Below are 26,379 nucleotides of genomic sequence, written 5' to 3' on the forward strand. Positions count from 1 at the left end.
TGGATTTTCTAAGGTTGTATTATTGGAATTAGGTGAGGATTCCTTTCCAGGTTCAGTGCTCTTTTTGACTACATCAGACACATGAGGAAAATGAGGCAAACTGGGTTTAAGTGACTGGCCCAAGGTCACATACCTAGTAAATATCTGAGGTCTAATTTGAACTCAGGAAGATGAGTTGAATTCCAGATCCAATACTCTATCCACTGTGTCATTTAGCTGCCCCCAACTCAGTCAGCCTTTATCAAATGCTCAAACTATGCCTCAAATAGTGCTGGTCTTGGAAAATACAAGAGAAAATTTAGCCATGATTTTAGTCCTTGAGAAGTTTATAAAGTTTACAGGGAGATTAAGCATCCAGTGAACAATCAGAGAACACCACTATATAATTAAGGATAAAAACCAATGAAAACTAAGAGACAAGAGAAATCTAGAGGAGTCTTTGTGGAGGGAGACTTCATGAGGGATAGATTTGTTTGGGATGGGTGGGCATGATCATAGATCATAGCCTATAGCTAGATCCGAACAGGACCTCAGAGGCTGACTTGTCAAATACATCCATTTTACTTGTGAGAAAACTGAGGACTAGGGAGGTCAAGTGAACTGCCTAAGATCACAGGTAGTAAGCACTGGAGACAGAATTTGAATGCCTCCTCTTTGACAGAGCTCTTTTTATTCTATGATGCTGCTTTCTGTAGGAAGGTGAAGGGCATTTCTCATAGGGAGAACAATGAAAACAAAGATGCTGAGGCAAGAATTAATATGGTAAGTTTATTGTAGCAATGAGACAAAGCTGACTTTAAAAACATCAGAGACAAATAATTCCTGGTCTCTCCTTATGATAATTTTATACTTGAAAAGTTATAAGAACAAACCAAATGGGAATTTCTTTTTTGAAATTATTTGTCTCCAGAATAGAAAAACTGATCTGCTGGAGTGGAAATGATGGGAACCCGAAAGAAAGTCATTTCACCATTAGAGAGTTTGTGATGGTGAAGGAAGAGAAAGCCAGACATAGTCTGTCATACATGTTAAATTTTAGAACAGCAAGTTTTGAAGGTTCATAAGAAGGATAAATCCTAAAGGTTGCACCCTTGGAGAGACAGGAGACTCTCAAGAATGAAATTCTAAAGACTCAAAGAGAGATACTTCTGTGATCTATCAAATCATGTTTAAAAAATAGTTACATAAAAGATGGAATGAAGGGCAAATAATGGCATGGTCCCATAATGACTTTCTTTCCTAGGTATTTACTAATCATTCCTTCAATAAAAACATTCTAGAATAATACACAAAAAAATTGTGGCAATTTAAGAGTGACTTCACTTGATTTAGTTCAAGTCATCTGGCCCAGATAATTATAGCCTAGGACTCTGAAGGAGCTGACATTTGTGATTACTGAGCCATCATAAATGTTTTTTTTAAAGATCATAGATAACGGAAGTTACCTCTTGACTATATGAAGACAGTTGTCCTGGTTTTCAAAAAAAAAAAAAAAGGAAAAGAGTTGAGTCTGTAAGCCATAGGTCAGTAGCGCTTGATAGGATTCTAGAACACAAGATTCAAACATTAACAAACATTTGCTAGGATATTTTGTCATTTTGTATTGCAGTATCCTTGACAGGTAACAGTATTTGTCAAAATACCACCACGAAAATGCTTTTTCTTTATCAGTTAGTTTATATTGCAAAATATGAGGAGATAGAAAATTTTTTTGAAGAACTGGGTGCAGAACTCTCCAAACTAAATCAACATATATTTAGTCCTCAGTGACTTTTGTGCAAAGGTGGGCCTAGGTGAGGCTGATGAAAAATTACATTGGAAAACATGGTTCAGGAGGGAAAAAATGAGAGGGATTAAAGGCATTGAGCCTACCCATGACTTTTTTTTTATAAGTTATTTTCTTTCTGTCAAGTTAGAAAATTATGGACATTATATGGTAACACATTTGTAACACTATAAATAAATTGATCACATTGTAGCTGATTAAAAAGTATTGATTAATAAAAATCACTCATGTTTATATAGCATTTAAGGTTTGTAAAGCATTTGTAGATATATAATTATATACACACATACAATTTTTAAAGACTGTCTCTCTGCCTCTCTATATAATATATGTACATGTAAATATGTATATATTTATGTAAATATGTATGTATACACACATATATGTATTTATTTGGATATATATTTAGATATTTTTTTAGATATATATGCATGCGTACATATATATTTCATCCTCACAACAATCCTGAGAGGGTGCAACTATCCTTACATGCACACACACACACACACACACACACACACACACATTTATATTCATATACAGACATATAGATCTATCTATTAATCTGATCTCCACACAGATAGATGTCATTTCACTTAGTCCTCATCTCTCCTCTGAAATCTGGACCCACAGTTCTCCCATGCCTGAAATGCTCTCCCTCCTTTTATTTGCCTTTTATTTTCTCTGGTGTTCTTCAGGTCTTCAAAACTCAACTCAAATCCCACTTTCTGTAAGAGATCTTTCCATTCTCCCTCCCCTCTCTGGCCTTCTTTTTCTTGTATTATTGCAGTAGCCTCCTAACTGATCTTGTTGCCTTTAAGCCTTTCCTTTCCCCCAATGCAGACTTCACACAGCTATCAAGCTGATTTTCCTAAAGTGAAAAATCTGACTGTCACTCCCTTGCTCAATAAATGTCAGTGGCTCCCTGTTACTCCCAAAGGCCAATAAAAACTCATCTATTAGACACAAGTCCTTTAGAACCTGATTCCAACCTTTCTTTCCATTCTCATTGCATTTTACTTTCATCCACATTCTCCATGTGGAGACTGCTTCTCTTTGCATTCCAGTTTCCTCTGTGATACTTAACTGGCTATCTCCCCATGACTAGAATGTACTTTCAATGAGAATCCTTTTTCTCCTTCAAGACTTCACTCCAGACAACTTCTATATAACTCTTTTGTCTTCCCCATCACCTTTTGTAATTATTCTGCATCTTTTTGCATGTGTAGGATGTAAGTTCTTAGGGAAGAAACTGATTTCACTTTTCTTCAATACACAACACTCAGCTGGACCCACAGCAGGTACTTGAAAATCAACCTTTCATTGATTGAATGATACCTATCTTGAGACAGATGATTCTAAACCATAGAATGAAGACTAGTATTCACTCCTTTCTCAATGACTGCATATTATCTCATTCCTACAAATCTGCATTTGTTCCCCTTATAACCTTGTCCTAACCCCTTAAAGTATGCTTTCCCCAAGGGTCTTCCTAAGGCTTCCTTTTCTCTATCCATTGTCAATTTTATTCCCCAAGAGTCAACTGCCATCTTTGGGTGTAGGATTCTCAAATCCAGATCTCATCCCTCATCAGTTCTCTCACCCCTAGATTCCAATTCTACTTCCTATAAAACATTTCTGCCCTGATGTTCCATAATGGAATTCCAAACTCAACATATTCAGTTGATTATCTTCCCCCGATATCTGTTCTGCCCTCTTTTGACCTATTTCTGTTTGTGTTATTACCAATCATATTGTCCTCCCACATGCAAAATCTTGGGTTTAGCCTTGATAATCTCTCCCTTACCTCTCAGATTCAGTTACCAAGTCCCATCAGTCCCATCTCCACAACTCTTGCATCTATTTGGACTCTAGTCTCACTGACACTATCCTAGCACAGGTCCTTATTGCCACCCACCTGCATTACTGCAATAGCCTCCACCCCCACTATCCTTCAATCTGTTTCATATGCTGGCAGGATATTCTGTCTGACTCACCAATATGGTCATGTCAGTCTTCTAGCCAAAAATTCTCAGTGGCTTCCTTAGGCCTCAGGTCAAGTTCAAAATGTTTGCATGGCATTCAAGGCCTTCCATATATTGCTGTCACCTTATTTTTCCAGCCTTATTCTCATTACTCCTCTCTATATGATTTATACTTTAGCTAATCTGGAGTGTTCTCTGGCAATGGGACATGCCCTGTGCTGTTCCACTCCTTTATCTTTCCTCATACTGGTCCTGATGCCCAGTATGTTTCACTTTTCCTTCTTCCTATGGACACGCCCTCATCATCAGTTTATACATATACACATCCACATCCACATAAACATACATATACATATGCACATACACACACATATACATATATACATATACAAATACATATACATATTTAACATATATTTATATCTTTCTGGATTTATTTTTATTTTACATAGTTATAATTTATTTTAACAAAGCATTTATTTGATGAAAATTTATTTGTGTTTAGTTATCTCCCTATAGATAATAAATTTCATGAGGACAGGGACTTAAAAAAAATCAAATTTTATATCTCCCACAAAATGGTCTGCAAACTGTAGATTCTTTCTAAATATTTGATGAATTTGAATGATACTTTGGAAATCCAAAGATTTGTAGATCCATTTGCTTCTCTTCTTCTCCTCTCCCCCAACACTCCCAAACTTCTCACCCCTCCAAAGATCTCTAGATTTTGCAGTTCTATCAGATGCTTTATAGTCTCACTTACCTTCTCACATGGTTTGATGAAGGTATCTGAGGTTTAGTTTGGAGAATTAAACAGTTTCAGGGACAAGGAAGAGGAGACAGGGAGTTTAGAAGTGATGTGCTGACAAATCGTTGTTACTATTCAGTCAGTCTCAAATAGGAATCTGTAATGTATCTTAACAAAGGTGAAATGAGTCAGGGCCCCAATGTACCGGGCAGCATATGATATATAGTGACCAAACCTTGCGTTTATATAATGCCTTAGCACTATAATCTTGTGAGGTAGATGAGAATAATTATTCCCATTTTAGAGATCATGAAATTGAGACTCAAGAGAAGTTCAATGACTTGCTTATAATTATATACATAATGTCAAAGTCAAGATGAATCTACAAATCCATTGCTCATTATATTATACTGTATAGATGTATATTTGGTAATTTTTCTGATGTATTATCTCTGTTCCTCATCATTACTTATAATTCTTAAATTCCTTTCCTTGATTAAAAATTCTATCCTTCCATTTCCCCCCTCTATTTTATGCCACTTATTTATCTTTAATTCACCTTTAGTCTGCCAATCCCACTTTCTTTCCTCAGTCCATCACCCCTGCTCTGGTTTGACTTCCCTACCTTGAAGTATGACACTTTAGTTAACTAATTAATTATACTGTATTCCAGAACTTCCTTATCTTACTATTGCTTGTGTCTTGGCAAACCACCAATCAAGTATAAATACCACTATTTGTCCTATCACTTTACTGCTGCTGAATTCATTGGAAGAAGTCACACAACTGTGCTGACTGAGGTCACAAATTTATGTAATCTCATCTTAACCAGATTCTTCTAGATTTTTTTTACTCTTCAGTGATTGATTCTTTCTTTTCTTTCTTTTTTAAGGTTTTTTTCCAAAGCAATGGGGTAAAGTGACTTGCCCAAGGCCACACAGCTAGGTAATTATTAAGTGTCTGAGGCCATATTTGAACTCAGATCCTCCTGACTCCAAGGCCAGTGCTCTGTCCACTGTACCACCTAGTCATCCCTCAGTGATTGATTCTGTATCACCCTTTCTACAATGACTGCTCCAAAACTCCTCTCTCTTTAGGCTCCTCTAACACCCCTCCCTCTCAACAGAACACATTTCCTTCTACTGAGAAAATAGAGGCTATACATGATCACCTATGCCATACCTTAAATTTCCTCACTATTATCCACCATTTTCTCCTTTGCTCTAATATCTGAAGAAGAGGATTACTTTTTTTGGTCTTTGGTGAGGTTACCCTTTCTACCTATTCCTTTGATCCCCTCCTTGCCTGCTTCCAGGGCTTATTCCTTTGAGCACCTCCACTTTTTCTGTCACTTTCAATTTTTCTGCTCTCAGCTCTTTGCTTGCTACCTACAAACCTGCATGAGTTTTACCTTTAAAAAAACCTACTCCATTTGATTCATCTTTTTTCTTTTCACAGCCAAACACCTAGAAAGAGTTACCTATACACTCTTCCAATTCCTCACCTTTCACTCATTTTTCAATCCTGGTCTGTCTGGCTTCAGGACAACTGAATTCATTTTTCAATATTAGCAATGATTTTTAAATCACTAAATGTAATGGCTTTTATGCGATATTTCTAAGGTCTTTCTTAATTTCTTTGCCATTTTGGTTGCTTTTCACTCCCTCTTACTTTGCTAGTCTCAACTCTCCCTCTTTTGTGACACTATCCTCTCTTGGTTTTTCTCTTACCTGTCTGACAACTGTTTCTTAGTCTCCTATGTTACATCATTATCCATGTCCTCCTCCCTTAGGGGTTTCTCCCAAAGCTCTATCCTAGGCCTTATCTTTATCTTTACATCTTCTCTCCGTACTTTCATTAGTTCCCAGGAGTTCAATTATCACTTCTGCACAGAAGACTCCCAAATCAATTTATTTAGCCCTAATCTCTCTCCTGAGCTCCAGTTTCACATGAACAATCAACTGCTCTATATCTCTACCTGAATGTCCCATAGGCATCTCAAATTTGACATATTTACAATGGAACTCGTTATTTACTCTCTTAAACTTGCTCTTTATTGAACCATTGAAAGCATTCCACAGCATTCTTTCAACCATCCACATTCACAACTTTGACTTCTGAAAGCAGCATTATCTATTAGGTTAAAAAAAAAGTTGTTGGATTGGAGATTTGGACTTGAGTTTGAATCTCATTCCATCCACTTTCTATTTTTGTCATCTTAGATAAGTCATATCACCTCTTTGAGTGTTTTTGTGCTCATCTCTAAGATGAAGGAGTTGAACTAAACCATCTCCAAAGTCTCTTCTAGCACTAAATGTTTTATCCCATAATCCTTTCCAATTTGTTCTGATCATGTCAATGTCATGCCCAAAGGATTTTCAGTGACTCCTTCCCTATTGCCTCAGTGATAACAATAAAGTCCTCTTTGATATTTAGAGCCCTCTCCAATCTAGCCCCATCCTACCTTTCCATATTTATTTCCCCATTTCTCCTCTTTATGTATTTTATTTTCCAGCCAGATTAGTCTTTTAGCTGTTGGCATTAGAACTGGCATTCCACCTCCACCTCTGTTTGTAAAAACAGGGTAACAACCCCTGTTATCCCCTTTCCCTTAAAATGTACACACTCCCAACTTCCAAGTCTTGGAACCTTTCCTTCCCTCAAAGCACAGCTCAGGTACCTCCTCCAACAGTAAACCTTCTTGATTCCCACAATTGTTAATGTTTTCTCCCTCTTCAAATTACTGTTTATAAGCAGTACATACCAATAAAATATAACCTTCTTGAGGGCTGTCTATTTTTCATTTTTGCCTTTATTATCTTTAGCAATTAGCACTTCATAAATACTTTTTGAATTGAATTGAAATTGTCTTGAGGCAGCTGTGAGCCCCATTTGCTTGCTTTCAACTAAAAGTGGCTCTTGTTAGAGGTAACATGATTCCAGAGGAACAGATGCCTCCTTAGCCTTTCTGGAAGAATCAGCAGCAGCAGCAGCAGCAGCAGTTTGGAATAACTGGTGTGAACAAATTGACATTTAAAAGAGTGTTTGTACTAGGGACCCTGCAGATCAGGATTAGAATATTTCTTCCCTTTGTTTTGTGCTTTCAGTTTTGTTTCTCTTCTCTTCTTTTTTCTCACTGTTGCACAATTCATTTTGGAGATATTTTCATTCAGGGACCAGAGAGGATTTCGTGGTGGTAGATGTTTGTTCTTTATTCTTGAAGAAGACCCTGATATCAGGGAGGTGATTCCATGATATGCATGTGAATTAGATTTGAATGAGGTGGTGCTGTGCATAGTCATCAGTCTCACTTTCTTCTCTGAAACTGTATGGATCCAGTGTCCAGGTATGAATCAGGACAACTGAAGATGACCCTGGACTTGAGGCAATCAGAGTTAAGTGACCTGCCCAGGGTCATATGTGTCAAGTATCTGAAGCTGAATTTGAACCCAGATTCTCCTGATTTCAGGGCCAGTGCTCTACCCCCTGCACAGAGTCTAGAGGAGAGACATTGAAGACAGGACCAGGGTCTGATCTGAGGTAACTCAGTGTGAGAATAGGAAGGAGAACTGGGTATTGTGGAGCATGGAGGTAGAACAGGTTATAGGTGATACTGCTATAATATGCGGGACATTCTTTTGGGATTCTCCCATTGGGCTCATCCTGTAGGAAATGGCTGAATGAAATTATCGGCTTATTATCTTGAATTTTAAACTATATAGTATTTAATGGGTAAGTTATTGGAAATGATGCTAATATATTACTGAATAGAGCAGCCTATATGTAGTGATAAACATGTGTATGTGTGTGTGTGTGTGTGTGTGTTTAGACAGGGACACAAGTCATTGTATAAACACAAATAGAGAACACATAGTCACACGTAGCCTCATGGGGAGAGTTGGGGCTTGGAGTAGATGACAGCTGGACTTATAGTTGCAGCAACTAAGGTATGGTATGAGCACTAGATCTTTCCTCCCTTATACTGTCATTTTGGCATTCAAAGTAGTAATAGATGATGCTCTTATTTGGATTTTCTTGATCCTGCTCTTCCCTAGTTATTTTCCTATATGTCTAATTGCTCCTCCTCAGTTTCCTTCTTTATCCAAATCATAACCACTTACAGGGGTCATCACCCAAGGTTCTATTCCTGGGACCTTTCCTGGCTTCAATTATTAATTCTTTGCAGATGATTCTCAAATCTATTTATCCAACCCTCATCTCTCTCCTAAACTATAGTTCTGTTCCATCAAATGCTTTCTGGACAACTCAATCAGAATGTTTCATAAGTATCTCAAACTCAGTATGTCCTAAACAGAACTCATTATCTTTCCTCCTAAAACATTTCCTCTTCTGCTTTCCTATTCCCCCAAGGGTGCCACTGTCTTCCCAGTTTCTCATGTGCCAAACCACAATTTTATCCTCTACTCTGCTCTCACCCTCCAAAGTCCATCAATTGCTAACTGTTGTTCTTTCTACTTGCCCCAGATTTCTCCTATATGATTCTTCCGCTTTATTTAGACACCATGATAGTTGAGACCCTCATCACTTCTCAGCTGGCTTCTTCCAATTTCTAATTATTTTCCCCACCTCAAGTTTTTCCTCATTCCAGTCCATTCCATCTCCCACTTATCTGTTAAGGTTTTTTTTTTTTAGTGTAAGTCTGACCACATCATTCTTTTCTCCCCCTCTCCCACTCAAGTTCCACTGGCTCCCTTTTATCTTCAAAATCAAATGTAAAGTTCTCTGTTTGGCATTTAAAGCTCACCATGATCTGATCCCTTCCTATCTAGCTTCACTGGTGCACTTTGCTATTCCTCACAAACAATACTCTTTCTCCCATCTCCGTGTATTCTCACTGGCTATTCCCTATTTGGAATACTCTCAATCTCCATCTCTCTTAGTTTTCTGTAATATTTTGTTTAAAGTTCACCTTTTGCTGGAAGCCAAGAATAGTTTTTCCAGCTACTAGAGCCTTCCCTCTGAAATCACCTTGCATCCTCTCTGTTTATGTCTCACATGTACTTAGTTCCTTACATTTTAGCTTTATCTTTAGAATGTGAGCTTCTTTACTTTTTTTTTCTCCAGCATCAGTGGTACAGTAGATAGAGCACTAACTAGTCTTGCAGTCAGGGGGACCAGAGTTCAAATCTGACCTCTGATTTGATACTTGCTAGCTGTGTGACCTTGAGCAAGTCACTGAACCCTGATTGCCTTGCAACCTGGACCATCTCCAGTTGTCCTTATTCATATAATGATCACTGGATCCAAATGGCTTTGGAAGAGAAAATGAGGTTGGTGAATTTGCATAGCACCTCCTCACTCAAACCCAGTTCATGTGCTTGTCATAGCATCACCTCCCCTGATGTCATGGGTTTGCTTTTTTTTGATAATGAAGGACGAACACCATCATCATCATCATCATCATCATCATCATCATCATGACTAGCATACTGTGTTGTTGGACAATCATATTAGTTTTACCTAAATTTTCATGATCTTATTGGGGTTTTCTTGACTGAAATACTGGAGTGGTTTTTTATTTCTTCCTCCAACTTAATTTAGAGGTTAGGAAACTGAGGCACACAGGGTTAAATGATTTACCCAGGAACACATAGCTAGTAAATGTCTGAGTTCAGATTTGAACTTACTTCTTCCTGATTTCTGGCCCTGCACTCTTTTTGCTATGCCACTTACTTGTCCACCTATAATATAACAATCCTTAATAAATGCTTATCAACACATCAATTTACAATCATGGGGAAGATAAATGGTGATGAACTCATGTCCAGATCTACCAGAGAGCTGCATTCTAATTTTGTTGCCTTGGCTTATTCCCAATCTTCTGTCCCTATATCAAAGGACTGCAGAATTGTGAGCATTAGAATTTATAGCCTATCTTGTATGTGATTTGAGTTAGGTAGAAGACATGGACCTTTAGAGAACAAAGCATTTTTTTCTCTCTGTGGTTAACACTTGTAAGCATAGATATCCAGGGGTCACAGATTTCAATATCCCATCCACAAACATTTTTCCAACTGGTCCTGCCCTGCTCTGGACCCTCACTCACAGATCACAAACTTTTATTACTGTGAAACTCAGTGGTCTGACAAGCTCTGACCATGCATTACTACTGCCATCATCTCATTGTTTTTCTCTCATTGGAATATCAAATCTTTTTTCTTTGTCTTCCTACTTATTACAGTTCTTGGGGTCTTAGTCCCAAGAGAAGAATTAATCCATAAGGAATACAAAGTGAACAATGAATCTCAGTGTGGAAAAGTACTGGTTTGATCAATTCAGTTACTGGTTGGCCCCAAATCTTACAGAATCCTTACTTTGTTTAAATTAGTTACCTCAAGAAACCCCAGTAGGGCTTTAATCCTAGGCTCTGACCTTATAGCAAAGATACATTCAAGTAAGAATCCTGAAGCTGTGGTCTAATATCCTTACTACTTGTTTCTTTCCTAAATTCTCTCCAGGACCTTTTATACTACATTGGTTCTGTCGAACTTCTAGCTTGTTGGACTTCAGTTTATTGGTACACTTCCACATCCCCAATCAATTAGCAGTGATGACTGATACCGTACTGAGTCTTGACCCGGGCCATAAATTTCGAAATGGTCACAATGGCTACTTGTTTGCATATATCAGGGATAGGGAACCTTTTTATTTTTTGCTAAGGGCCATTGGATATTTATAACATCATTCATGAACTATATTTGGTCAAATATTTAATTAATTCACCCCTAAAATCAGTTGCCTGGGTGAAGCCAGACTATATAATCCTCAGACTGGAGGTTCCCCACCCTTTCACCCATTTCCATCACCCTGGACAAGGTCCATCGTGTAACATTACACTAAGATTAATAATTTGCAAATACCCAAAGCCTTGCCCTATTCTTTGACATATTGACACATTGCCCTAATTTGCTTGTAGGAATCCCATAAAATCGACATTGAAAAGCAGCTGACAAACTAGCTCTGGGGGTTTTTCTCTTGCTGTGGGATAATGACCAACAGATTAAGCTCTGGACTGTCTGGATTGTCTTTTTTTTTTTTTAAGAAGGACCTGTACTGAAGTAAATCCTGAAGAGGATGACCAAATCCTAAAGGGCTGAATCCGCTGCCATATGATGAATAATCATAGGATTTTTGGTCCCTGGAAAGAAGACCACTTAGAGAGGCATGATCACTATTTCCCTATATTTGATGCAGAATAGGGATAGACCTTGCCCTGGGCAGAAATAGGAGTGATAGGTGAAAGTTGGAAAGATAGATTTAGACTTGATGTAAAGAAGACCTTCTCAATCATTTTCAGCCATCCCAAAGTAGAGAAGCCTACTTTGGAAGGTGGTAGGCTCCCTTTTACTGTGTCTTAAATGAAGCTTTAAAGGAGATGGAGGAGTACATTTTGGAGTTATCAAAGGTTTCTGTTGAGTCACTAACTGGTCTAGATCATCTCTTAAGTTTTTTCTGACTCTGGGAATATGTGATTTATTGTGGTAGGGAAATAGAAGGAAGAGAGAGAATAAAGGGTAGAATAAGTATTGGTGCTTGTGAAAGATTTAAAAAGTGTGAAAATATGTTTGTAAGGAGAAACCCACATCCGATTCTGTCAGGAATGTGGTGAGATTGTCTGGGTATGTGTTTGTTGGGTGGAGCATTCTGTATTTACAGAGGAAGTGTGGAGAACAGCACTGTAACCTTTTTACTTGTCTCAAAGGAAATGGGATTTTGATGAAAACCATTACCTTGGGTTTGAAGAGAAGCAGAGCTTCCTGTCTCCATGGAAACAGACCACAGCTGCACAAGCATGTCCCAAAGTATTGTCAGGGGCTTCAGAACAAGAGAATCACACAAACAAGGATGACCCTGAGCCATCATAGCAGTGTCTTCTCTAGTTCCAGATAGTTTCTAAAATCAATGCATTAGGAACTTGGAAAGGGGATAAAGGAAAATTAGGCATTGTTGTTCCTGCTTGGTAAAATGCTTTCACATCCATTCCCTCATTTAAAACCTACAATAACCAATCAAATAAGAGCAAGGTATTTTCTTTCTTCCTTATTTTCTTATTCTCTTCCTTCCTTCCTCTTCCTTCCTTCCTTCCTTGTTCTTTCTTTCTGGAACTTTCAGGTTAAGAAACCACGAATGAAGATGAACAACTGCTTTACATTTTAGAGGACTGTCTGGGGGTCCTGAGAAGTCATGGCACCTGTTCAGGGACCCTTTGCCAGTTTGTTAGAAGAGGGATTGGAATCCATGACTTTCTGATATTGAAACTGGCTTCTATCTATTGCACCTTAGTGTCTATAGAAAGTGAGGCTCTAATAGGTTAGTTTTTCACACCAAGAGTTGGAAGTGGCCTTTGTTTCCTAGACAAAGAAATTGAGTCTGAGAAGAAATGAATGATCTTTCCAAGGTCATATGGATAGCAAAGCAGAGTCTTGATCCCAGGTTCTTTGATTTCAAAGTCAATGTTCTTTTCTCCTGTAATATGATTTCTTTATTAAAGTCACAAAGTTAGTTAAAGCTGAGACTTTTGACTTCCTACTTCATGCTTGTTCCACTGCACTACACTGTCTTTTTCAGGACCCTAGAGAACATCCAGAACAGATCATCTAGTCCCACTCTATTATTTTACACATGTAGAAAATGAGGCCCAGAGAAATGAAATGATCTGCCCCCAGTCACATTTACTATAAGTGACAGAGCTGAGATGTAAGGCAATTCAAGTTTACAAAATGGTGCTCATAGAAAGCAGTCTCTTGACCTTGAGAACATGAGCACATGTTGCATTGTTTCTCTGGAAAGAATGATACTTTCCCCATTAGATTCCTGCCTTCAGCAAGACTCATTCTTGCTACATATAGGTGTACCCAGGAGTTTTGCACCTTCTCTCCACTTAGTCAATAATACTGGCAAGCTAAACAGAAAGCAATTGCTAGACAAACCTGGGGATGGGGGTAGGTGGGGTGGCACAGCAATGAATCTGAAAAGATTCTACGCTCAGTCCCGGCTCTTCTTCACCAACTTGAGGAGAAGTAAAGGATTTTCACCTTAGTTGTGTCTAGAGAATGGGAAGGTAGCATAGTGTCACTAGCACTACCCTAAGGATCTAGACCTTTGGAAAGGGAAGCCCAAAATTGTACTGGAATGATGACCTCATGGCCTTCTATGTGCCCTGGATATGTAGGGGGTCTATGAAGTGTAGCTCCTGTTTGCCTTTGCCCCATAGACCAGATGAGAAACTCCTGGGGACTGGGGAAGGGAGAAGTTGGTTTTTGACAAAGCTCTATAAATATATAAAGATAAAAGAGTTTATAAGTTAGATTTCCCAGAAATGGATCTCACTTATTATTGAACTTAGTTACTATAGACTGCTCTGGTCATCTCCTTGCCATCCCTTGCTTGCCACATGCTTGACAATCCCATCTTCTCTTTTAGTCATCAAACAATGCCAATCCTAAGAATGTTGCTCTTAAATTTATTTTTTCATTCATGAAATCAATATTGAGTATCTGTTGATAAAATACTCTACTATTGGAAGATTAAGTGATGTGGGAATTTTTTTGAGGGGAGAAGGGAAATAGGTCCATATCCTGTGCTTTCATTGGTCTAAGACCTATCAGTTGTAAAAATGCATTTCTTTAAGAAACTCTGCTGTAGCCTATAGAGGATTAGGAGATAGCAGAACCTTGAAAATTTAGTTAACCTCACCCAAAATGGCAGGACTAGAGCCTATCAAAGGTATGATTTGAACTCAGTTTTCCTGATTCCTAAATCAACCCTTGTGTCCAATTCTTGTATGAGATATAAATAAATAAGTAAAATATGGTCCCACATCCTTGGGGAGCTTGTAATTGTAATACTATAACAACTGGGGATTATGACATTAGAGATGCCTTTTAAAATTCTTATATCACCTTATTCTACCTCCCTCCATAGACTGGGAGATGAGGACAAATACTATGTTTATTTTATATCTTTCCTGAAGTAGGAAAGGTCAGAAGTTTGGGGGGAGTGTGCTTATGCAATTTCATGGTTCAGGAAAAGGCTTGATTGGAATTGGTGGATATTTGATCTTATGCTTGTTGGCTTAGACTCTGAGCAAATCCTTCTGAAGAACCCACAAGCACAGGTAGAGACTGCAGTTGACTCTTTTGGGGGTTATTTTCTTATCTTAGATTGCTTCACAGTTCTCTTGAGTCACATGCTATCAGGAACACAATTTCATGCTGCTTCATATTGTTCTTGAGTCAGAACAATAGAGAGGTGTTTAAATGCTTTCCTGGGAAACAGAGATAAGGATGGAGTTGGTGGATTTTCTTTAGTTCTATACTTCATGACTTGAAAAGAGCATGGATAAGCTGGAGAGCACCCAGAGGAGGGCAGTGTGGATGGAGAAAGGTCTTGAGTACATGTCATAATGGAATTGGAAGAAGCCAGAAGCAAACAGACAAGAAACAGTGGCATAGATAATTACATATTGAAGTCACTATATTTTTAAAGGCAAAAGCAAGCTAAACTTGAGAGATTTACTATTTCATGAACAGTCCCCTTTCTTTGTTCTGCATTGTATTTTGTTGTTGTTTGATTGTTTTTCAGTCTCGTTGACATTTTTTGCGACCCCATTGGGTGTTTTCTTGATAGAGATACTGGAGTGGTTTGCCATTTCCATTTCCAACTTATTTTATAGATGAGGAAACTGAGGTAAACAAGATTAAGTGACTTATTCAGGGTCACATAGCAACTAAGTATCCAAAGCTGAATTCAAACTCAGGATGTCTCTATCCTTGTTCTATCCAACTGTGTCACTTAGTTGTTCCCCATATATATATATATATATTATATATATATATATATATATATATATATAATATATATATTATATTATATATATATAAACACTTGTTTTATTTGATATTTAAGTTCTAAATAAAAAAATAAAATTGCATTGAAATCACATCAGAGCAATTGAAGGAATAGTTAACTTAGAGAGGACAAGATCCAAGGAGAGCATCCTAGCTAGCATTAGACTTGTTCTATTGGGCTCCAGAGGGCAGAATCCAGAACAAGGGACAGAAATTGAAGAGAGGTTGACAGCAGCAAGAGCTTGCTAACAGATTAGAGCAGTATAAAACAGAATAACCTGTTTGGGGAGGCAGTGGCTCCTCTTCATTGGCGACTTTATCATAGAGGTTTGGTAACCACTTGTCAAATAGGCTTTTGTAGGAATTCTTTTTCAGGTGGAGGTTAATTAGAGAACTGAAGTCCCTTCTCGTTTTAACATTTTTATGATTCTGTGAATAGGAATTGAAATGGATGGCAATTTAAAGGAATACAAGAGGCTGAGGACCTCCATATAATGAAGCTATAGATGTAGATTTGGGAAGATTTTAGTTCTGTCCCATCAGATTAAAGACTAGGGAGCTGAGGTTTAGATTAGTGAGGTGACTTTTCTAAGGTCCCAGGTAATAAATAGTAGAACCAGGATTTGAACTTAGCCCCTTGTGGATGCCATATCTAAAATTCTTCCATTGTACAATGCTGCCTCCTACCTATGTGCTTTTCAAAGGGCCTTTGAAAGCCTTACACCAAAGAAGTGAGTGACGGCTGGAATTTTAGGCAGGTGGCAAGGCAGATGGGGAGATATTTTTGGGCAAGGGGCCTTTTGGTGCCCCTCAAATCACACTACAAAGACAACAGCCTACTCTGCCCTGCTTAAGGCTTACTGGCTTGATGTGTAGGAGAGGAAGACTCCTACCCATCTGCCTTTTGCTGAGAAAGGATGGGTGTTAAAGCACTATCCTCATGCCTTCTCTCTTGCAAACCTCAAATGGTTTACCTTCTTCCCACCAGAGGGCATCATGACCCCATGTGCTGCTAAAACAAGAAGTTGGGGCACAGGGAGTCTTCACATTCTACCCAGAGCAGCTGAATAGATTCTGTCTACTCATTTATAATATGAGTATAGTAGGATTCTGTTGGGGTGTTCTTTCATTTCTTTCCAAGTTTCAATTATTTCTGTGATCTATGACTGGGGTGGGGTTGGGGTCTAGCTTTATAAACAGCTTCTACTTATTATCTAGGCAGATTAGGTGGCTCTCTCTGTGGCATGGTTTCAGCATTCCTCTTTGGTTCTCTTGAGGTTTCTCTATCTAATGACCATCATTCTACCACTGAATCAAGATTCCTGTGGCTTTTGTTCCAACTATTTTCTAAACAGGGTGAATCTTAGAATTGAAAAGACTTAAAGTTTCTCAGCTTAAATTCTCAGATGAAGAAACTAATATTCAAGAAGGTTACATATATTAGTCAAAGTCATGTAGTTAAACTGATGACCTAATCAGTGCTAGAAACCCAATAGAGGGCTCTTTGTATTGTATCTTTTTTTTAAAGCTTTTATTTAGGTGGCACAGTGAATAGAGCACCAGTCCTGGAGTCAGGAGGACCTGAGTTCAAATCCAGCCTCAGACATTTAATATTCACTTAGCTGTGACCTTGGGCAAGTCATTTAACCCATTTGTCTTGGAAAAAAAACAAAATTATTTTCAGTTCATGAAACAAAACAAGCATTTCCATAACAGCATAACAAAAAAGATGATTGAATATGAAATTGTAAATCTACCATTTATAACTTGTTATTCCCTCCAAATATCTTGTTCATTTCTTTCCCCCTTCTCTTTTTCCTCCCCTCCACCTTAGAGTTGGCCACCATTATTATATCTTGTGGCAATATTAAGGTGTACTAGCCATTTAACTCTTTGTGTGATATAGTTTAGACTGATAGTGTAGTGTCATAGATGAACTGTTGGATCTGGAGTTAGGAACAGCTGCTCAGGTACCTGCTAACTGAGTGATTGTGTGCAAGCTATTTAAAGTCTCTGTGCTTCAGGAAATGCTCCAAGTTATACTCTGTCTTTGACTGAGGGAATTTTCACTCTGAAATTTCAGTTTCTTGGCATTACTTTGATCTAGTTTATCATCTCTTTCCCTGAGGTCAAGTTTTTAAAGGAGAAGCAGGCAAGGTATATAAAAGGAAGATTCTAGAACCATAACTCATATAGGGTAGCTAAAGCTTTGCTTCAAGGTATTGATATTGTGAGTTGTTCCTTCCCCACCAATACTATCATCTTGATAGAGAACAGTCCTCTGCCAGCCTGTTCCATATGTGCCATTGCCATTCCTTCACCTTAGTATAGCTATTCAATGTTTGTTTCTCACTAATCTACAGCCACTATCCATGGTCTTATGGTAATGGAGCCCATAGTCTTGTGAAATCTCACAATAGTAACTTTTCATAAATTTTGTCTTTTTTCATTTTCCTCAGTGCTTAGCTAGTGCCTAACACTTAGTAGAAACATAAAAAGTTCTTGATGATGATGATGATGATGAAAAAGAGGATCAAAAGTGAGATCTTCTAGGAAATTTTCGTTTAGCTACTTGAAGGAAATAAGAGATTTTGTAGGGAGATCAGCTTTATCCTATTAAAATTTTTCTTCAGAAATAATAAACACAAGAATGAAGTATAAACAAATTAAGAATACTTTAAATTTAATTTATAACTTGGTTCTTTGCTATTTTGAAAAGATTCCATTCCTTTTAAGGGAAAATTTTTTAAAAAGTCTAGCATTAGAGGGTTTCATCAGGTACACCATTCACAATGAGTTAACCAAACATCAAAATACCTACATTCTCCATCTTAAAATTATTTATTAGTACTCATGGTTAGTTATACATCTTTGTTTGCAAAGCAATTTTAATTGTTTAACCTTTTATGTCTTAACTGACTGTATGTTTCCCCTTGATTATCATTTTTGTTAGTAATTAATTGATAAAGTGTGTTAATGTATTTCCTTCAATCCCTATAAAATAGAGCAGTTACTATGTACTTTTGTGCAAAGAACTGTCCAAGGTACTGGTTACTAGAGAGGAAACATTATAGGTAGTTCCTGACCTCCATGAGCTTCCAGCCTAGTAAAGGAACAGAGAGGTAGTTATTATATACAATATTATATGATCATTGCACTAAGTTCTAAAAATAAATTGTTCTGTGAGGTCTGAGAGAAGCTGTAAAAGAGAAAATAACTGCTGGGTGAGTAATCAGGGAAAAGTGTCATGAAAAAGGTAATATTTGAGTTTGTCTTTAATGTATATGTAGGAATTAAATAGGTGAAGAGAGAAGATAGACTTTAGGGGGAAAACAGTGGTACCAGTTATCTAGGGCATGGAATTCATGGAAATACAAATCTGAGATGTGGTTGGAAAGACTATACAGAATACCTTTAGTGTTGGGGAGAAAATAATTTGAACTTTAGTTCAAAAGCCACTGATGATTTTTGAATAAAGGGGGCGATGTGAATTGATCTATGAGTAAGAAAAATTGTCCTGTCTGTGGCATGAAGGATGAAATTGGACTTTGGGGTCATTGCTTAAAAATCTAGGGATGAAGGACAGCTAGGTGGCACAGTGAATAGAGTCAGGAGGACCTAAGTTCAAATCTGGCCTCAGACACTTAATAAATACCTAGCTGTGTGACCTTGGGCAAGTCACTTAACCCCACTGCTTTGCAAAAACCAAAAAAAAATCTAGGGATTATATTACTGGTCAGGAGCAAACTTAAGAAAAGTTACTAAGAATATAATTTACTAGATTTCCTACATGTCCAATCAAAAGGCTTTCTATTAAAGAATGGGAGAAGACTATGTATGTGTGAGTGTATATGTGTGTGTGTGTGTGTGTGTGTGTGTGTGTATCTTCTACATGCCCTCTTCTTCTACAAGTTAGAAATCATTACAAAGAAGAAAGCAGAATAGTGGTTGAGACACCCAGAAATTTAAAAACAACAATAGTGAAGTCCATGTCTTCAAATAGGTATATATAAATAAATGTTCAGATTCTTTATGCTAAACAAGAGAAACTTTTGATCTAATAATGATTAGATACTAATATAAAGAGACAAATTTGAACTATTAAGTCTCTAAGATTTTATAGGATGAAACCCTACCTGGAATCTGACTCTCAATAAGTATACCCTATTCAAAAGAAATATGATAAAAAATAAAATTTATCTTGCCAAACTAGAGCACTGGGCACAACCTAATAAGGTGAAATTTCAATAAGAATAAATTTAAAGTTTTACACTTGAATACCAAAAATCAGTATATAATGGTGGTGCTTTGGTTAGATAGCAGTTGTGAAAAAGATCTTCATTTTAGTTAAATTGAATTTGAGGTATAAGTAAAATATCCATGTGGAGGAGTTTTTAAGTGGTTGAAAAAGCTATTCTGGATGTCAATAGAGAGGTCAGGGCTGGAGATACATATTTAGAAGTCATTTGTGTAGGAAAAATATTTAAAGCCATAAGACTGAAATATGGTCAATGAAGAGAGTATATTAAGAATAAAGGACTGAGGTTAACCCCTTTGTAATAGAGATTAGAAAGAGAATGAAGAGAAAAATGAGTATTTGCAGATGATATCCATGGTGATTGATAAGTAGGGAGTTAACAGGAGAGGTAAACAGGAGAGAATTGTGCTTCTGAAACCACTAGAAGACAGAATATCTAATTGGAGGTGATCAACAGGTCATAAGCTGCATTGTCTTTGGATGTGAATATGTTGTAGGTTCTTTTCACTTTAATTCCACTCTCATCTCTATTCCAGGTTGTACCCATGCCTGCAATGCATTCCCTCTGTGTCTTAGAATATCTAGACTCTTTTTTTTTGACAAGGCAATGGTGTTAAGTGACTTGCCAAAGGTCACATAGCTAGGTAATTTATCTGCATTTGAACTCAGGTCCTCCTGATTCCAGGGTCAGTGCTCTATCCAATGTGCCACCTAGTTGCCCCATACCTGGACTCTTTCAAAAGTGGCTCTTGTATTCTACCTCCAACAAAGTAACCTCTTCTGATTTCCCCTAGCTTCTAGTGTCCCCTGCCCCTGAAATAGCCTTATACTAATTTTGTATGCATTTTGTATTTATTTAAATCCTTGAGAAGTAGCATGGCATTGTTGTCCTTAAAAACAGGAAGACCTGATTTCAAATCCAACTTCTGATATATACCAACTGTGTTATCCTGAATAAATCACCTAACTTTTCAGTGCTCTAGGACTATAAATTGTAAATAAGGTGCCAATTTGCATTAGAAATAGGAAGTAATAACATTTTTGTCCTTCATTTTTGAAGACCACTATGACATCAGGGAAATGATGCCATGAAAACATGTGAACTGGATTTAAATGGGGGGAGCTATGCTATGTCATCAGCCTCACTTTATCCTCCAGAGACATCTGTGTCCAGTGGCCAGATATAAATTAGGTTAACTGGAGAGGGCCCTGGATATGGGGCAATCAGGCTTAAGTGACTTGCCCAAGGTCACACTAGTAAATGGCAAGTGTCTGAGGTCAGGTTTGAAATCCCATCCTCCTGAATCCAAGGCCAGTGTTTATTCACTGCACCATCTTGCTGCCTAGAAATAGGGAAAGCATACCAATGAAATTATAAGTCAATTAGCTATTTCTTATACCCTTTGGCAAGTCTTCCTGAATTTCAGCTTCCTGATCTGTAAAAAGAGGTTGGGCTAAATGGTCTTAGATTATATGATTTCATTGCCCCCTCCCCCTTCTAGAATGCAAGCTTCTTTAAGACATGGACTTAGTAACTTTTGGCTTTATATGCCTAATACTTTGCATGGTTTCTGGAACTTCAATTCCAACCCTTCATTGATTAATTCTTGGATATATTTTGATAGCATTTGGTTTCATTTAACTTATAAAGGCAGACTGGCATACTATTTTTATCTTTTTTCTCCATTAGAATCATATTTCTACTTGTTGGATATCCATATCCAAAGAAGAATGTGTAAGAAGAATGGTCAATTTTTCCCAGTTATAATTCACTAGACACTGAAGTTGATATTAATTGAAATTCATTCAATTCCTTCTACATTTATTATCTCCTACTGTGCTAAGTGCAGAGGAGGATTCAAAAGTTTTTTTTTATTATTTTATCACTCTCCTTATTGAGCTTAGAGTCTACTGGCACCTTATGACAATTTAATTCCATTCAATAAACATCTGTTGGTGCCTACCATGTCCTGTAGCCTATGCTAAGTACAGGGGATACAAAAAAGAGAAAAAAAGACAGTCTCTGCCCTCATGAAACTTGAAGTCTAAAGGGGGAGACAACATGCAAACAAGTATATGCAGGATGAATTGGGACAGGACTCAAATTACGGGATTTGTGGAAGACTTCCTATAAGAGCTGGGATTTTAGTTGGGAGTTAAAGGAAGTTTTGGAGGTCAGAAATTGGAGTGAAGAAGGGAGAACATTTTGGGTATGATTCACTCCAAAATGGACAGCCAGAGAGAGAGAATGCCTGAGAGGAGTGTCTTGTATCTGGAACACCATGGAGACTAGTATCACTGGCTCAAAGAATTTGTTGGGGAGTAAAAGAAAACTGGGAAGGGGGGAAGCTAAGTGGAACATTAGATAGGATGCCAGTCCTGGATTCAGGAGGACCTGTTAAAACCAGCTTCAGAAACTTAATAATTATCTAGCTGTGTGGCCTTGAGCAATTCAATTAATTCTATCACCTCACAAAAACAAAAAAGACAAAGAAAGAAAAAAGAAAATTGGAAAAGTAGGAGGGGCTAGGTTGTAAATAGCTTTGAATGCCAGAGATTTTATATTTGCTTCTGGAGGCAATAGGAAGTCACTGGAGTTATTGGAGGGGGGTTGACATGATCCTGACCCACATTAATCAATGTAATTAATCAAAATAGAGGAAATGTTCAAACAAAACTCTTCTCAAATTTAGAGCTGAAAGGAACTTTAGTCATCATTTAGTCCAGCCTCCTCAGTTGGCCAATAAACATTTATAAAGTGCCAGATAATGTGTTAATTGCTGGGAATACAACTACGAAAAAGAAACATCCTTAACCTCAAAGGACTTACAGTCTAATGGTGAAAGTAAGGAAGTTATAAAAGGAGAGGGAGGGAAGGTAGGAGCATGAAAGAGTCAAGTCCAAAGAATATGCAGCTGATGGGAAACAAAGACAAGATTCCCAGAGCAGCTATCTAAATGGAAGTTTTTTGCTCCTTCTTCTAGCTGTCCAACTTTCCAATAATAGGGTAAGAGGATACTGACAAGGTGAGAATACTAAGGTTGATGCAATCTCACAGGATGATGAGTTTCCAGATGATTAAGTTTCCAAGGGCTATGATGGAGTCCAGTTCAAAAAAGTGCAGCTGTAGGGAAAAGAACATCTTGTGGTTCCCAAGTAGAAAAAGTAATTGCTAACTGGGGGGAATTGGGGAAGAATTCATGTAGGTGTTAGCATTTCAATCAGAATTTACATGATAGGTATAATTTTGACAGGCAGAGAGATGGAGGGGGGCGATATTTCGCAGGCAAAAGTGTGAATAAATATATGGAGGGAGGAAAATGCAGAATGAGATATGGTGAACAAAGAGAATTACAGGAAAACTCTATTATAATGCTGGTATATGAAGACAAATATGTGCAATATCTTTTATCCTTATCAGAGGAAAGCAACATAAAATATATATATATATATATATATATATATATATATATATATATATATGTATATATATCTTTGATGGGTATAGGAGATATAACTTTGGGAAAAAAGAAATCTCTGTAGTAGTGAAGTACCTTTTAATGTTTTTATTTTGGTAAATCTCAGCTACTATCCCCTAATTCCCATTATTGTAGTTTTCAGAATTTAATATCTTTTTATATGTCTCTTTCCTTGAATTTATTTCTCATCTCATCTCTTTTCTTTTCTTTTCTTTTCTCTTTTTTTTTGGTTTGCTGAACCCCATAGTAATTGACTTGACTGCATTGAAATTTGTAATATTATCTGAATCTTACTTCATTCTGAACTTACAACCCATAGTCAAGCCCCTATAATTAGTGATGTTTTCATGCACTTAGGCACATGTACTCTGAGGTGGCTGAAATAATACCTTTCAATTTCCCTGGCTGATAATCACAGTTTGTATAACCCACTGGTACAGTGGGTGCTCAGTATTTCTGACTGTCGAGTTCATATTCTTTTGGAATTCTATTTGGATTAAAAGTTCTTTATTTTTCCCCCTGATGTCAAGTGTATCACTGCGTTCTCAACACTTAATTATCATTATTGTCCCAAAATATTCTTCATATAGCAAAAACATTGAAATATTCTTTCCTGTTGAAGAGAGGAATCTTAATATATCTTGTGACTCTGTATTCTGCTTCCATTTGCTGAGCAACCAAGGAAATAATGTAGGATAGAGGGCATTTATGGGAGAGTCCCTGGGATGACCCATGACCCACCACCATTCCCTACACTAGCTTTGGGCACCATTCTGAAAAGTCCATGTTTTGAAATCTCAGCATTTTCAAACATTCATTCCACAAACATTGATTGATATCACCTTTGTTACAAGGTACTGCAGAGGGTGATACAAAGAGAAATTATGTAGTATAAGATTTGGGGCCTAAAATATGGATCTGTCACTTACTATTTGGTTAACTTTGAGGAAGGGACTTGACTCCTTTGAACTTCAGTTCCTCAATGGTAAAATGAAGTATTTGTATGAGATGATCCATAAGATGCCTTGCACCTCTCCTCCCTATTAATGGAAGAATGTTGCATTCAAAGAAATGATTCTTCATTTCTATATTTGTTGTGTTTTTGTCTACTTACCTGTAGATCAGATTGTCTGCCAAATGAAATTCAGTAGAGTGGTTCTAAGCTTTGCTTACCTTGGCAGGGCTTATTATTTACCTTCATAAGTCACTCTTTATTCTTTACTGACAAATAAGAGGTGACTCTAGACCTGATAGTTATTCTTTAAGGACCTTGCTCAAGATTTGGTTTTGCTTGTTTGAAGTCATAATATCAGGATCAGATTGGGGTTATTGAAAAAAAAACAATTCCTATATTACTAGTTTTTAAATCATTTATTTTAAATTATTTTTACACTGGTTTTACTTAGTATTTTGCTTTACTTCAATTAATAGAAAAATATTTGTTTTCACACCTTGCAAGGCCAAGGAAGCTGATGAAATCTCGATATTCAGGTGCTGGTAGTAATGAACAACCGAGAGTCTGCTCCCCCAACAGATCTTAGATTGAAGCTGTTTTATATCATAAAGGAACTCTATCATAGAATAGTCTTGATTTCAGCTATGAGTTCTTTTCTCCTTTCCAAATGGACATTTCTTTGAAACATGAATGTGAATAATTATAATTTTCTTCCGGAACAGATTCATCTATATTTGCCAGGTTGGGAAGAAAGGTAGAAGACTAGCCATATACTATCATTTACAGGGAAAACCAGAAAACCTCCCCAGCTTTTCCTGTCTAAATTTCTCCTTTTATTAGGGTTACCAATCAATACTCTCACCTTTTGTCATCTCCAGAATTCTCATCTGTATTTCTTCCAGTCATTGATAAAATATATTAAAAATCATAGGGACAGGCACAAATCCCTGGTGCATTCCACTAGAGACCCCTTATCATAATGACATTAAATCATTAGTAACATGCATTCCAATTTTCGAATTCTGTAAAAGATTCTAAGAGACAAATATGACACAAGTAGGTAGCTTTATAAAGGAGTGGATACAAAATATGCCACATAGCATATGAAAGCAAATTAAGACTTAATAAGGGGAGTAAGAAGAAGAAATATCAAGAAATGTAGTTGAGAAATCAACTGTAGAGGTTCTCTTTGAGAATGGGTATTCAATCAATTTTGAACACATTTAATACGTTTTTGCTTTTAGTTCATATCTCTCCACTAATATCTTCATTCTATCTCAGTCACCCATAGGTTTAGTCATAATGTTGATCTCATCCATAACTGCCCTGACTCTATGATCCCAAACTCTGAATTCACTTCTGTATGCACCACATATAATTCCTTAATCCCTTTCATGTTTGTCTGATCTTCCCTTTAGACAGAAGACGTCCTTGTGTGTTTTTGTTCTTTGCTTATTGTGAGATTCATTATGTTGTCATCTAATTCTAATTTCTTACATTTGGAAGACTATCTGGAGGTCATCTACCTGAAACAGAATCCCTGCTACCAAATCTCTGACAAGAGTTTATCCAATCTCCACTTACCAGTGATAGAAATTATTTGTAACATGCCTCCCCCCCCCCAACAAGGAAGTCCATTATAACTATGTGACAACTCTAATTATTAGGAAGTTTATTCCCAACAACAATTTGAAGTATGCTTTTCTGAAATTTTTACCCATTTTTCCTAGCTCTGACTTCTCTAGCCAAACAAAATTATGCTAATCCCTCTTTTGTGGCAGCTCTTGAGTTACTATAATAGAAATATCATCTTCCCACTAAGGTATATCTTCTCTGGGATTAAAGCTCCATTCTTTTCATATTTTCCTTGTATGATTTTGAGCCCTTTCATCATCCTTTTTTCTTTTGGAGTTGATTACTAGGGTCCTTCATAAGAAGATGACAAGACCAGAATCCATCATAATATTCCAACTATGACTCAACAAAGGCAGAGTACAGTAGGACTACTTTCCTTTGGATATTACATTTCTATCAATGCAACCCAACATTCAATTAATTTTTTCTCTTTTTTTTTGCTAGGGTGCCCTAAGGCATTCAAACTGTTCTTCGAACAGCTGTTATAGCTGCCTTTTCACCCATGTACCTTAATAGGGAGAGAATAGGAAAAGAAAACTGGGAGCTGTTAGAGGATGGGAATCATGAAGAAGGTTGTTGAAAGAGATGATCAGTTCTTTAGTGATTATGGGGATTCCAAATCCTGCCCAATGAATGTGAATGTTGCATTTCATTGTAGGCCA

At 37.2% G+C, this 26,379-nt stretch overlaps 1 protein-coding gene across 3 annotated transcripts in view; it reads left to right on the plus strand.

Annotated features, from left to right (window-relative positions):
• Positions 1–26,379, plus strand: part of CACNA1E (calcium voltage-gated channel subunit alpha1 E) — a 596,540-nt gene that overhangs the window by 388,697 nt on the left and 181,464 nt on the right. The window lies entirely within an intron of this gene.

The sequence above is a fragment of the Macrotis lagotis genome, chromosome 2 (assembly GCF_037893015.1).
Source record: "Macrotis lagotis isolate mMagLag1 chromosome 2, bilby.v1.9.chrom.fasta, whole genome shotgun sequence".
Taxonomy (NCBI): Eukaryota; Metazoa; Chordata; class Mammalia; order Peramelemorphia; family Peramelidae; genus Macrotis; species Macrotis lagotis.